This window comes from Aythya marila (assembly GCF_965140915.1).
Source record: "Aythya marila genome assembly, chromosome: 1".
Lineage (NCBI taxonomy): Eukaryota > Metazoa > Chordata > Aves > Anseriformes > Anatidae > Aythya > Aythya marila.
In genome coordinates, this window is record NC_139042.1 from 91,603,818 (window position 1) to 91,618,752 (window position 14,935).

Sequence of the window (14,935 nt, forward strand, 5' to 3'; positions counted from 1 at the left end):
TGCAGGTACATTTGGCGTGGCTGCAGCTCCCCAGTTGCTTTTGTGGACAAAGCAGCCCTGTAGAGGGGGAATGAGCAAACTGCAGCCCAGCATCTTGACTAAATACAGCCCAGGAAGCCCGCTGGGGCGCAGCAGTGTGGGTGCAGAGACGTGGGTAGCACGACAGCCCATGTTACTGCTGTGCAGGTGATCGAGGAAGGCAGGCCAGGAGATCACTTCTATCTCAGAAGCCCACAGAGGCAGGCAGGCTGATGCCACCTGGGCATTAGGTGGGGCTGAGGAGAAACCAAATTGTTCTCCCAGGAACACCCCCCACAGGGGAAACCACCAGTGGCGCTGGTCTGGAGAGCTATTTTGCTGTCGCTGCTGGCAGCTGAGGCAGGTAATGAAGATGAATGGGCTGCAGGGAGCCACGGTCTCAAACACGCTCTGGCTGTGTTTGCATCTCACATCTAGGGAAAAGAGGCGTGATGAAGCAGGAGAGAAACTAGTCCAAATGAGCTATCCATCACAACCTGTTGTGCCTTCAGCCTGGCTGAGAAATTCCAGATAATGGCTGAGGACTGAGCTAAGTGCTGTCTCTCCTGCCATGTGGAAAGGACAGGTGAGAGGTCCATTGCTGTGACGCCTTCAGCTTTTCCCAGATTGAAATAAACTGGTCATAAAGCACAAGTGAGAAACAATTTCTTCTCATTTGGATCCTGAAACAAAATTCATTGTCCTAAATTGGTATATTAACCTGCTTTCATTCCCCATGTGTGCAGACCAGCTTTCCAGCCTTAGTAGTAACTGCTGGGAGTACTGAGAAGGTAGAGAGTAAAAGTTAATAGCCTGATTTTCTTTCTTCAAATCAACAAGACATTGCTTCCTTACAACATAGTCCACCAAGAGCATACAGAACAGATTCTGATTATTAGTGTGTTTGATAAAACAGTCTGAACAGGGATGTTTGGGAAGCAGTAGAAGTTGTAATTTCCAGCTGGGAGGCAGCTCATTAAAAGGCATGAAATCAGCTCAAATTCTGCCAAGAGGGAGAAAAAAGAAAGGAAAAAGATCCCAAGGTAGTGTGGTACTGGTATGGAATATTTGCCTTGCTTGAAATTTAAGACATATTTAACAAAGAGGATGCTATAAGTTAACTCTTTGGAGACTTTAAGAAGAAGTCTGCTCTTTGCTTTTTATATTTTTTTCCATGGGTTTAATTGCCAAGGACTCGTGGCTTCTCCTGTAATAGCGGTCATTACAACAGTGGATGAAGCACACCAACATCTCAACATTTATCTACCTACCTCTAAACTTGGGGATGGTCCTAGTTTTTAGTGGGCATTAATAATTTGACTGTAAAGTGGGACCTGTACCTGAAAGATGCCTCCTGTGCCAGCTCACTGACTTTAAGCAAACTCTCCCGAAGTAAACTCTCTTCCCTGCTGTGTTCCTAAATGCTGGCATCAGGCTTGTCTCACTGAGTAGTGCTCCACAGCCTTGGCCCCATCACTAGCCTTTCATGACTGCCCAGGGACTTGCTGCGTGGAGGTGTTTTTTACCCAGTCTTGCTCCTTGTGAGCCTGATTCAACACCTATTAAAGCAATAGGACCTTTTGCATCAACTGTAATCAGGAGGCGAAGCCGGCTTGGGCCGTTTGGGTTTGCTAACAATTTTCAGAGCTTCACTAGCAATGTCTTACTATCGACTGATGAACCTGTGTAGGGAGCTTCTTGCCATCAGCAAGGGATGACACAGAAGAGAGGAGTTTTGATTAAATTATGCTTTGCAATGTCACCGAGATAAGAGGAAGTATCTGCAATCTTGAATTAAAGATTTTCTAGGCTCACTGCCTGCAGATCATACACATTTATGGTTCTAATACATAGTTATAGACAACAATTCCTTTAGCAGAATTAAATTTTATAGCGGTTGTTTTACCTGCCGTGCAAAGTAGTCTGAAATTATTAAGTTAGGAGTTTAAGGGCAGCTTCTGTCAGAGAACAAAAATAAATAAATAAAAATAACACACGCACACACAACCTCCCAGCAACACAGAAAATGTACTGCAGAAAACCAGAGACAATTAAGATAAGTCTTAAGAAAGATTCATTCAGCATAATTGCCTTGTCTGAAAGAGGAAGAGAATGTCATGTTCACATTGTTTTCTCTTCCCCTAAATCAAGAAATGGAATTAAGCGGATCTGATGCAATCACAGCTCTGATTTGGCAGTAATTTTATGGCTGGGCCAAACAGTGAAGCTATAGTCTCCAGTCATGGCATGGCACAGTGAGCGCTGGCAGCGGTTCCAGGGAGCCCTTCATTACAACTCTAGCAAGAAACAGAAGGGAAGTTTGATAGGATTTCCCTAAAGATTTTGTCTTAAAATCAAAGCTACTGTTCTGAAATCTACCTACCAGAAACTAGGACCTTTACAGTCCTTACAATGATTTTTTTTTTCTTTTTAAAAGCTCTTGATCGTGACTATAATATGACTATATTTTTCATGCACCCGTTGAGGAGCCAAAATCAGTTCATTCTTTTTCCTCCCGTTCTCCAAAGAAAATATCTTCATTTTCCATTTTGTCAACTTGCCCCTTTCTTTTTTTTTCTCTGATTTTTACATAATGAACATTTTACATGGAAGCATTGTATTCTATAGTGCACCAGAAAATATGTACAAAGATTAGTAGTAAATAGTATATGGCAGTTCTGTTTGTTATTCGCCTGAATTCATTCATTAATTAACATTAAGATAAAGTCCATAACAAATGGAAGGGGAAAATGCTTTCTGAATGCCACGTTCCTCCCAAACTCAAGGCAGAAAGGAATTAATCACAGAGGGAGGAGGGCAGGGAGGAGTTCTTGGCAGCTGGGGAGACAAGTGGGATTTTGTGTAGCAAGGGGTGCGCAGAGCTCCACAAGCTGTGGGGAGAGGATCTGTGGAATCCTGCACAGCCAGAAGTTGTTATTAGGAAACAAATAATAACTGATGAGATGCCTGATTGCAGAGGAGAGCTGTATGGGATAACACTGTGGATGATTGCTCAACAGAAACTATGAAATAGCCAAGTGTGCTCCCAACATGCAAAGCCAGCTGCCCAAGAAATACAGGTGATATGTGTTGGGAAGTTCACTCTAAAACAAAGAGACCAACATCCTGCTCATGACAAGCCTGGAGACCATTACTCAGCCTCTCCTGGGGCTGAGCCTCCCAGTGTAACCCATATCATATGGCCTACCAAAGTGATTCACAGGCCATTCATTTGTAAGGGAGCACTCCAGCATCAGCATCACAGCCTCATGTGACACACAATAAATGGTAGTCCATTTGAGGAATCAGGGGGCTACTGAGAGAAACGAATTTCTGAATTAGGAAAGGGAGCACACACGGACAGCCAATGGCTCTGGAAGTGAGGTGTACCTAGGAAGTGTGATGTGGACCAAGGGATTCAATTTTGATGCTCCAACTTGTATGTAGATAGAAAGCTGGGCAATCAGTGTGGCCTCACCACAGCTTCAGGAGGACCTGTCTTTGAAGGAAATAGTCCTGATGGAGTCATTCAGGAGGGCAACATGTTAGCAACAAATGGAAAAGAAGAAGAAATTAATAAGCATTGGTCTAGCCCAAAATCATGCCTGAAGACAAACTTATTCAAGACAACAAAGTCATGACAAGAAGAATGTCCTTAATTCCCTACACATCAGCTCTTGATGACTGGGTAATAAATTAGATTTGGGATTTCTCAGGTAGTTCAGACCATTTAGCTTAATAAGAAGAGAATGATAATTAGATCATATGGTGTAAATACCTACATGAGAACAGAAATCTGGTAAGTGAGGGCTCTTCCATCTACCAAACAAAAACTCCAATTGACTCACTGAAGCTATAAACCCAAACTAAAAATATCGTGCAAAATCCAGAATGGGAGGCCAGGTAACCACTACCAAGCTGTACTAACATTAGATTTCCCATTTCTGGCTATTCATTAGAAAGCTGTATCAATGGTTATGGTGGATTTCCTACTTCTGGCAACTTTAAAGTTGAAAAAAAAAATTATTTTTTTTGAGGGAGTTTTCCCCCAGAAGAAAAGGCTCTAATACAATTTTTGGGAAGGTGGCTTGTATTGTAGAAATGCTCGCCCTATATAATCACAACTCCATGTGGTTTATAATCTGCAAATCCCTCTTCTGTGTGAACTCATCCATTCAAGGTGCTTAGTAGGGTCTGTCACAGGCCACAGGCTAAAGGGGGCAAATTTCTGTGGGAACTGCTTGTCAAAATATTGGCAGCCCTTCACTGTGGCATCCCTGTTAAATAAAGCTCCCTTTGAAATCACGAATACGTGTGAGAAAGAGTCAGAGCTATGTAGATCATCACTGGTTAAATTTCAATGCTCTGCAGAGAATTTTTGTAAGTACATATAAACTGGGAAAAAAATGAAATAATTCAAAAGAAAAAGAAGGTCTGCAGTCAAAATTAACTGTCACATCCATCGAATCTATGGACATAAATCTGAGGACAGCTTACACTAATCAAGAATTGCTTCCAAATTCCCATCTGTCACAAAAAGATAAAGGTCATTCTTACATTGTCTCTTGTCTCCTCCCCAGAATGCTCATAGTTTGCAGTCAGGCTTCTTTATACAAGCATGTGCCATAAAGCAATAAAGAGCTCAATTATTTTTCCTCTGGAAATGCATGTTTTTCTCTGATATGACTAATGGGGGCTGGGCTAAACAGACCATAATGTGAGTATCAAGAGAACAGATGAAATTGGGTAAAGGGTGAAGGGAAGGCCTAAAAGCTAGATAGCTGATGTTTCATAAAAAGGAGAAAAGTTTTGGCAAAGATTGGCCAATTGCTTAATCCAGCCCCAGTTAAATGCTTACCTCTCCAGCCTCCTGCAGTGAGTAATGTGGATGATGTAGTTGCACCGTAAGATGGACTGCCCAGTCATGCAAAGTGTGAACGTGCCTGGGATGTGTCTTAGTTTGCAAAAAATCAAGGCAGAGAGCCAAAAAAGAGGAGATGCTGCCTGCCCTTATTCTGTCTTCCCATCCAATGCATGCATGAGCACGTCACTGCAGAGGCAAGAGCCCGAAGGTTTGGGCAAGTGTGCATGGCCACCACTGGCATATGAAGTAGCAAATATACTTATCCACATATGAGAACAGACTACCCTGTAGGCTATAAAGACATTGAGTGCAGTCTTTTGGGTATTTCTACACCTTATTTTTGCCCCTTTTCAGAACAGTACCAGAGTTTGGCCTCTTCTTATAACTAGCATGTATAGCTCTCTTCTTAATATGTATTCAGTGAAAAGCAAACCACTCCTTGTTTTTGGGAAAGGGATTTTATATCTGAATTTTAGGGATACTAATTGGCAATCTCAGATTGAAGTCACTTTCCATGAGGTTTGCTTCCAGACTTGAGGCATTATTGATTGTGCAGCAAGGTTCAAAATCAAATTAAATGCATTGATTTGCTCCTAAGAAAATCTTGTACAACAGAAGAAGCTGCTTCTGCAAGCAAGTCTCTTAAAATTAAAAATCAAAACAAAACAAAACAAACTCCCATTGCTTAATAAAAACTCTTCCTATCTGATGGAGTCTTTGTCCCTTTACAGGGACATCAATTATTTTTAGCTTTGATTGTGAAGAATAATACTAGTGGAACAGCTCTTGTGTGAGTCACAGTAGATAAGCAGCAACACTAAAAACATAGCTAGGATTTTGCCAGGTTGCTGGGATCGTAATGAAGGTGATTTTGTATCACCTAGGAAGATAAAATTATGTACTTTCAAAAAAAAAAAAATGATACCAGTCCAATTTTGAGAGGGAAAATCTTTCCCCATTGTATCAAACTGATGCTCATTTTCTACCCTAGTACAGTTTGATATATTTGGGGATATTTCCTTACCAATCTCTTTTCACCTCTCCTAGGAATATAATAAACCAGCCTGCTTAGAGCGTTACAGATCAGCATCCAAGAGGAGATCAGGGAATAAGACATTTCTACCAGCTCCATTTGCAAAACTCTTATTAATCAAAATCAAGCACTGTGGTTACTTTTAAGCAGCCATGGCTGCTGAACCCTGGAGCTTTAACTCGTCATTTAAACAGTGGGGTTACTGCTTGTGTAAGCAGTCATGTCTGAGCTCTCCGTGATTTGGGACAACAAAAATGTGAAGTCAAATGCCCTTATTCTGTCTCAATTAGAGAGGCTGCAATTCCCAGGGTGAGATGCTGATGAGAAATACCATGGTGGCAGTTGCCTTTCATTCAGCACAATTAATAGATGATTTGCAGCAATACACACGGGTGGGGGAGCTGAAGTGTTCCTCCCTGCCCCTTGCCCAAAATCTTAGCCCAGGCACCAACCCTGTCTCTGGGTCCTGAGCCCTCAGTGTAATGGTGTTGGGGTCAGAGCAGTGCTTCCCCGGGGATATGGGAACACCCACAAACCACTCACTGGCAGGCTGGAAGGAGCTCTGGTGTGGAGGGGATCAGCTGGAGGGTGTCCTCAGGGGAGACAAGGGACTGAGACTTGTTTGGAGGTCTAGGTAGGGAAGTGTGGCTTTGGGAATTAAACATCCATACGTATGAGGAAAAAGAAAGGTTAATCAATGGACATGTGTGTGGTGGCTGGAAAGAATGAGGTTAAAGGTAAGCAAAGAGGAATGGGCAGATGAGGTGAGTTGCTGTAGCCATGACATAAAAGTAGGGTGGGAAACACCCACCCTACTTTTGGCTTGTGCATACCATCAGCACAAGCACTTGGCCCTTATCCCCCTCTGTCACAGCTCCTTTGGGCTGTATCCTCAGCTGGGGTAATGCAGCACACCCAGGCAAGAATCAATTAAACTTCCTTCTGTATACCAGCAGGGACTCTCTTTTTCTCTTTAGAAAGCTTGCTCCCTGGGGCATAAATTGAGCTTTAATCTACAATAGAGCAGCACTATAGGGGCTCTGCTCTTGACTGGAGTATCTGGGAATTACTGCAGTGCAAACAGTAATTTCATAATATTAATGTAAGCGTGTTGTTAGATTGCAGAGTCACACATTACTGTTAGTACTCTTGGAGTCAAGTTGCTCATGCACAGTATTGCAGCAGGTTTAATTGGGAGGGCTAGGTGGCTATGGAGGGGTCACTATGGCCATTTCCTGCAAGGATAATATGGTTTGCGCTGTCTGCAGCCCAACGGAACTACGTGGAGGATTCTGCACTGAAATTGGACATTATTCAAGGCTCTTCAGAAATTTCGCTTTTTAAATATGGACGCAAGGGAAGGAAAACTGTGACTGAAAAATTTCACTGTCATCACTTGTAGGAGTGTTTTTTTCTTTCATTTCACTGTAGACGCACTGTATTTTCCTCCTTTGTAAAGCAGTTTTAAGATACACAGATGGAAAAGGGCACAAAGTGTGCGTTCACATTAAGTATTACTAGCTACTGTAGAGAGCTCATGATCTGGATGAATCTTTCAGGTGAGACCCTGACCTCACAGCAGTCAGTAATAATGCTCCACTGACTTTGGAGAGAGATTGTGCTTTCAGGGCCTTATGGACAGCGTCAGCTTGGCAGTCTGCATCTGTTGCTGCACTGTGGGATGGAAGTCTTGGTGCCAGGTCCTGTGCTCTGTCTATTCCCGTGGAGATTGGGTTTGGGGTTTCTTTGGTGATTTCTCAGCTAGTTAATAAAGATGTAAAACAGTGGTGTGTGGAAGAATGGAGCAAAAGCAAGCTGACGGTGTGATATTGTCAGTGTATCCTCTTTTCCAGAGATGCTATTTCTACAGAATCCACACTGAGCAAAAACCTAAGCAAACCTTAGCTTGACCTGCTTCTAAAAGCTGTGGACTCTTCCCACAAGCTCATCGGGCGTCTTGTCTCAGATATCTAGGAAATGAGCTTCCCCACTGTTGTCATATTGCTATGTGAAGAAGCAGATTTTGTAAAATACCAAGAGAGTGAAAACCATACATGACTTTGTAAATTAAAAAACTGATCCGATATTGTGCCTGAAAAAAAATAAAATAAAATAAAGAAGCTAGCATAGGTCATCCTCATACCAAGAAATACTGGAGGGCTAATCAGAGGACTACAGAAGACACCTAAACTGTCATACTGTAAAACTGATGGATGTCAGGATAGTGTACATTCAGCTTTTGACCTTTTGTTTGCATATTATGATGACTTTCTGTGTTGCCTATCACGGTGATGCAGGTATTCCCAAATCTGAGTAACAAACAAGAAATTCACAATGAACTGCAAGGGCTGCAGCAATAATTAGTAAGATTCAATTTCCACACTTCGCCTGTTTCACATTAAAGTCATTTTCCATTAGAGCCGTTTCTGTGGCAGTAGGTTAATTACTTTTTTTTTTCTTTTTCTAACAAGTTACTTCAAACAGCTAGGTAAATTATATGCACATTCCAATTCTACTTATTTACAGCAATGAATGGACAACTCCATAAGTGTCTAGCTTAATTTGGCAGTGAATTATGGAGGCCACCCCAAGTTGTCCTTTATTAGCCTCGACTCAAAAGCTGTGACAGTGATTGCTGAAAGGTTGTAAAGATTGAACAAGGTGTCATAAAAACACAACAGTGGCAATAATAAATGAAAGTATTTATTGATAGCTGGACACCAGCTAGTGTGTGCAAGCACTGTATTGCGTTCTATACATCTGTAATATTTCTCTACATATGACTCAATTTGGCTGCAGAAAACGTGAGACTACAGAAAACTTGACTCTAACTCAGCAGGTCGCTCCCTCTCAGAACTGCAGAGTTAATTTATAATGCTAAAAGTAAATAACTAATTGAAAAAAATAGTTATTAACAATAGATATATGTTTTGGTGGAGGTCAGGTAGCAACCCACAGCAAGACTCACAGTCTATGCAAAGAAACTGCCTGTTTAACACGTTAAAAATATGTGAATGCCTCATTTCTTATGCTCTTTCCTTAAGTATCTGTTGTTACCCAGAGCTGGAGACAGGATATTTAGCTAGACAGACCTTTGGTCTGACTCAGGTATGTGTGCTTGGACATAAACACCAAGCATACACAAATCATTCCCCTCTGCTTCCAGTTTGCATACCACTTGCTCCCTTCCCACCCTGTTTACAAACTCTCACGTGGACTAGCCCTCACTCCCCCCCAAGTACACGTGTTTGACAGAGTTAACTGCTATTAGAAAGTTGTCTTTCATCAGGTCTTCCCAACCAGGAAGGGGGCCAGGAGCTTATGGTCAACCAAAACCAGTAATGAGAAAAACAAATGAGGCTGAAGTCAATAAGCAGGGTGTTGAGGACCTTGATGAGACTCAAGGCAGGTGAGAGGTCAGGAACAGTGATCCAGAGGGTCTGTGCATGTCATATTCCTATTCCACATCAAGGAACACAGCTTCTCCACTTATCTTGTCCTTCCCTTCAACCACTGAGACAGAGGAGTGTTTCTCCCCAGAGCATGTCGCTTAAATTAATTAATGTATGCAAACGGAAATTTTGGCTTCCAACAGCCCTTGGTGAAGGCAGAAGTACCTTCAGCACAGAGGAGGCAACTCTGCTCTTCTTGGTCCCGGCAAGAAGAGCAGCAGAGAAGAGGGGTGTTCCTGAGAAAAGAGCCAAGGAGTGCCCTGTCCACAGGCACCAGGGCATGGGCAGTGTGTAGTCACATCTCCTGTGATGAGCCAAAATGAGTGAAAGCTATCCTCTCACACTGAGGGAAAAAAATCACAGCATATACGCTTTGTCCACTCGTCAGTTGAAAACGGCTATGTGAGCTGAATAGCTAGGAAGGCTATGGAGAAAAGAGCAAGAAAAAAGGGTATTATTTGTGCTTTTTCAAAAAAAAAAAAAAAAAAAAAAGCCAGCTTCTATTCACCTCTTTTTGTGTGTTAGGCGTAAGTGGTAGATTTATAGCCACACTGTCATGTAAAAGCCCCTGAAAGTCAGTCTCTTTTTTTTTTTTTCTAATATACCAAATGTCCTAAGAAAGATGAAAATGCAGTAATGTGTATCCAGCTCCAGGCCTGCTCTCCTGCTGCAAGCAAGCGCTACTCTGCAAGAGCTAGAACGGTGCCTCCGCACGCACAGACAAAAATCTGCAACATTAGAGACCAAACACCTCAATTTTGCTGGGCCTCTGAGTCATAATCCTTAATGAGGTACAAGCTGTGTAGCTACAGCTCCCTGAGCTGACATTAAGGAAAATAAACACTGCTCTGCCAGAAGCAGAGCTGAGAAAGCCCAATTTTCTATGGGCTTGCATGCTACAGCCCTACTCTCTCCTCTTCACAGAAGATCTCCTCCTTCCTTCCATACATCACCTGTGGTTCATGCTTTCAGCCTCATTTCTCCAGCCCCCCTCACATCTGCTGATCTCTGCCACCCATGGATGTGTAGATCCTACATCCGACCTCCTCCCCTGTGCCCAAGGACCACCTAAGCCAAAGGCAGTTTCTGGACATGCAACTGGGTGATGGCAAGGCCCAGACTAGGCCCAACACCTGCATGGTGTTATCCAGCCAATCTCTCTGCCTGCCTACTTTAAAGTTGAATGTAGGGGCCCAGTTTTCAGAGCTCATTGAGGTAAAAGCTGGGCTAATACCAACGTTGGTCATTTGCCCCAGATAAAAATGAGGGATGCTGAAGCTGGAAGCATCCCTGTCCTGCTTCAAGTCCCCTGGCTCTGAGGGCTTATAAGCTTGTCTGGGAGACTTATGACTTCAGGAGCATTGCTGCTGCTCAGAGCATGAGCAAACTCAGCTCACTCCAGTCTGCAAAAAGCCTGTGTGGACACACTCACTTGAGAGCTGGATTCACAGAGCAGCTGCTGCCACTGCTGAAAACAGCAGCGATTGTCCTCAACCAGGTGAAAAAATTCAACCAGTGAAGTAACTAAAGAAACAAGACACAAAAAGCCCAGGGATTTGAGAAAACATCTTCTGGGAAGCGGTGAGGAAACCAAATGAACACAGTATGTCTATCACCAAGCAAAAGTTACTCTTTTGTGGAGGTTTATAACAGGAAAAATTTGGGAAATGCGTGCGCAAAGCGCCGGAAAAAAAAAACAGCATCACCAGGGTTAATGAAGCAGCCTCTGCCAGTACCCAAGGACCCACTGACAGCAATGATATGCTAATGAAGATGTTGTTTATGCCAAGACCAGAAGGCCTGCGCTCGGATAAACCCACAGCTCTGACGATTCGTCAACAGAAGATCCCACTGGAGGAAAGTGACATTACAGTGCCCTGCCTGTGCCATTCCTCTCGGTGGCACCTCTGAGATACCCCGAATGTGAAAACACAAACAAAGCACAGCAGATTTTAGAAAACTTTATGGAGGATGAAGTAAGCAAAAATGTGTCTTTTCCAGCCTACGTGATCCATTCTATGAGGCCAAAGGGCCGTACGATAACTGTTGGCCTCTAATCATCCCAAAAACAATTTGTCATCACCAATGTGAAGGAGCTGCTGGCCTTTGTCTCTTTTTCTCTACATAACACATGACCACCCCTTGGCCAGAACACTTGAGCTCAAGCATCTCACTGAGCATGGCTGGAACATAGTGTGAGTGTCAGTGGGTGAAATCAGTTGTGTTTAGTGTAAAAACCTTTACATTTCACTGAAATCTCACTTGGAGCGCTGCTGCATTGATTTCCTGCATCTGAAAGCACAAAGGCAAACAAATTAAGGGAGTTCCTAATTCTGACACCAAATGGAAACACAATCTATTGACCAGGCAACCCCCTCACTTGGAGTGCTATGTTCTCCTAAATAATTACACGTACCAGCTAATTTTTAGTGTTAGCACTTATGTTTGTCTATATTTGGAGGTATTTGAACAGGTAGAAAATTTTTAAAAATCAGCATCTTTCCAAGTTCATCTCCTTTATCTGCCAGGTCTCTTCTTCCACTTCCTTCTGCTGCTTTACTGGAAGGAGAGGACCGTATCCCCCATTCGTAATTCTCCTCCCTAACTTCCACTATAGACCATTATCTGGGAAATGTCAGAGCAACGAGGTAAATGATCCTTTTCTTGTAAGCATTTCCAATTTCTGCCTTCATCTAGTGACAACAGCAAAAAATGGATCTGCAAGAAACCAGATTTCCATCAAGATGACTGAAGCATCAGGCTGTGACCTGTCAAATCCCTCTGAAACCTTCTTTTAATTGCTCTTCAAAATAAGTGCTTCCTACAGAGTCCCTTCTTATGTTCAGTGCTCCTTTTTGCCCTGAGTCTGCCTAATGCTTAATGAAATCTCCAATATCCCATGACAGTTATATACACAAAGCTAACCCCATTTCTTGGATTATGGGTCATTTTTCTCCATTTAACAGGTACAGAGTAATCCTAAATTCAATGTCTCTTCCTTATTTTTCAGGAATTTGAGATGCTTTGTAGGGGTCATTAGAGAACAGCTACCATCTCATTGAGCATCTTACAATCTGATAATGCCAGGTGTGAAAAGGCTTTTACTGCAAAGTGGGTAAGGTAAAGCAGAGACATGGCACAGGTGGAGGGGATGACGGCTTTAGCAGGGGTCAGGCTGGTTCAGAAGTTGGAGATCTCCCCTCCTAGGACCCACTGCACTCTGCCCAGCTGCTCACAAGAGTGACCCACAGCTCCCTGAGGTCTTCGCTGCTCTTCCCCTTTCCACTCATGCCTTAGGGTCATCCAAAACTAAGCACCTTTTTCCTCTTTTTGGGAGAATTGAGCTGTCTCTCCATTCCTCCCCTTCCACTTGAAGGGCTTTGTACCATGCACAGTCTGTGGTCCTTTTTTGAGAAACACTTATCTGTACACCTAAGCTAAGTTTTTTCCTTGCTGCCCAGTGGAGTATGATAGTGAGGATCTGAGTTGACATCCAGGCAGAAAATTCCCTATGTGAATTCTTATTTGTAGGCCCAGTTTGGGGGAGGGTTAAGCTTTATATCTATGCTGCAACTTCTTGTAAATATAAATTGGAGGAGCAGGAAAAGAAAAACTGCTTATTTTACCCCACCTTTTTGTGACTGCACGTAACTGGAGCCATCAATGCTCCCCTGTACTGGTAGAAGGGACAAATAATGGGTGATATTTTGGTTGCAACCAGCATAAGCTTACAGAAATGGGAGCACTCTCGTTAACAAAAAGGCTGTCTAGATGCAAACGTATGGCTCACACTACTAACCAAGAAGAATTGTTTTATGGCATTGCTTGCCAGTTGCTTTAGAGAGACAAATTCTGGCTTTAAAAATTGCTGTATCTGCTCACCATAGTGGAGTATTTCTATCACAACAATGATAGGCCTTCCAGAAAGAATGGCAACTTTCACATTTCATCTTAAATATTTATGTATCTACGATAGCACATCATTTCAGTGGAAAGTGTTGATACATATTATTAAACAAGGGTACAGCCAGGGCTCAGCTTGGCCAAGACATTAAAGCGAACACCTCCACAAGCTGAAGGTGGTTCTGCCTACTCTTATCTGAACCTGTATAAATTATGGAATAGTTCATCTGTATGATAGTGTTGCTGAGTTCTCATAATACATATTAACCCTGCAGATCATTAGCCATCTGTGGTAACTACAGTACTTCCAACTAAACAAAGATCTTTTTCCCTCCCCTGTAATCCATGCTGTATGGAAGGAAAAAAAACAACAATTTGTACTTCAGTAGTTTTCAGAAGATTAGAACTCCTCTGAGCCACAAGAGACAGAACTGACGCTCACATTTCTGGAATAATAAGATGGATATACTTCTTACAACTGTTTTACACCATGTGTTAGCAAACCCACACAAAAGGAAGTTGCTTATCCAAAATATCAGAGAGTTGACATAGGTTTGCTAATATAATGAGGCCTGTCTTCTACGTGTGAGGGCTGTTTTTGTTTGTTTGCTTGTTTTAGATGCCAAGTAACATTTGGATGCTACGTGGAGAGGTCTGGAAAGAGCATATCTGCAGCTGAGTTGATAGCACCACTATTACAGAAAACACAGTTCATCTACAGAAAATCTACACAGCAGAAGTCTGTGACTTAGAGCAGCCAGAACACGTACATGCTCTGCCTCATTTCTCTTCATGTGCTACAAAGAGCAACGAGCTATCGCATGTAACTTTGCAACCCAAATGAGATTTTTGGACACTCATTGGACACTTGCACTGGCTTTTATCAATATTTTTTAATTAAAGGCTTCTTTACTCTTTGCGAAGAAAAAAATACCCCAAACACCTGGGGAGGATTGCCATGAGGACTTCCGTTGCCAGCTAAGCTACAATGCATGTTTCCCCTTCCTCCAATACTCCAGTTACTTGAACACATAGCTATGTGCACATTTTATCTTACTTAAAATAAACCCAACCCTTTCAGTCATCTTTTTTTTTTTTTGTATCACCTTGACACATTTCAGTACCAACCAGTGGCTTGTGCACCAGAGGTCTCAAACCACTGATTTATACAATTCATCTGTTTTACAGTTCGAGCATTAAGACTATTAGAATGCTGTTTGGAAAGAATCTCTGCAACCTTCTTGCACTTTTCTGAAGATAACAAATACTTGGCTGCCCCAGCTATCATCAGCATCGCAGGAAACTTTCACTTAAACCATCTGGATTTCATCTGTGATCAATTGAACTGGCATCTGGGTCTTGTTTTAACACAGAAAAATCATTACTCTTTGTATAATTACATTCTCTGTAGAGAAGATAAGTGTGTTTCCAGGTAAGAAAAATTAAGAGAGAGACAATATATTATCTCAGAGTGTTTTCTCCATTAAAGAGAATTTTATCTACTTTTAAACGCATCAAAAATTCACTAAACCTATAAAATAAGCATGGGAGGGGCTAGTTTTTTCATATAGATCAAAAACCTAAACAAATAAACAAAAAGCAAAAGCAGAAGACACAGCAGAGGCAAAACATATGTGGCATTGCTGCCTATTACAAAAACAAAAC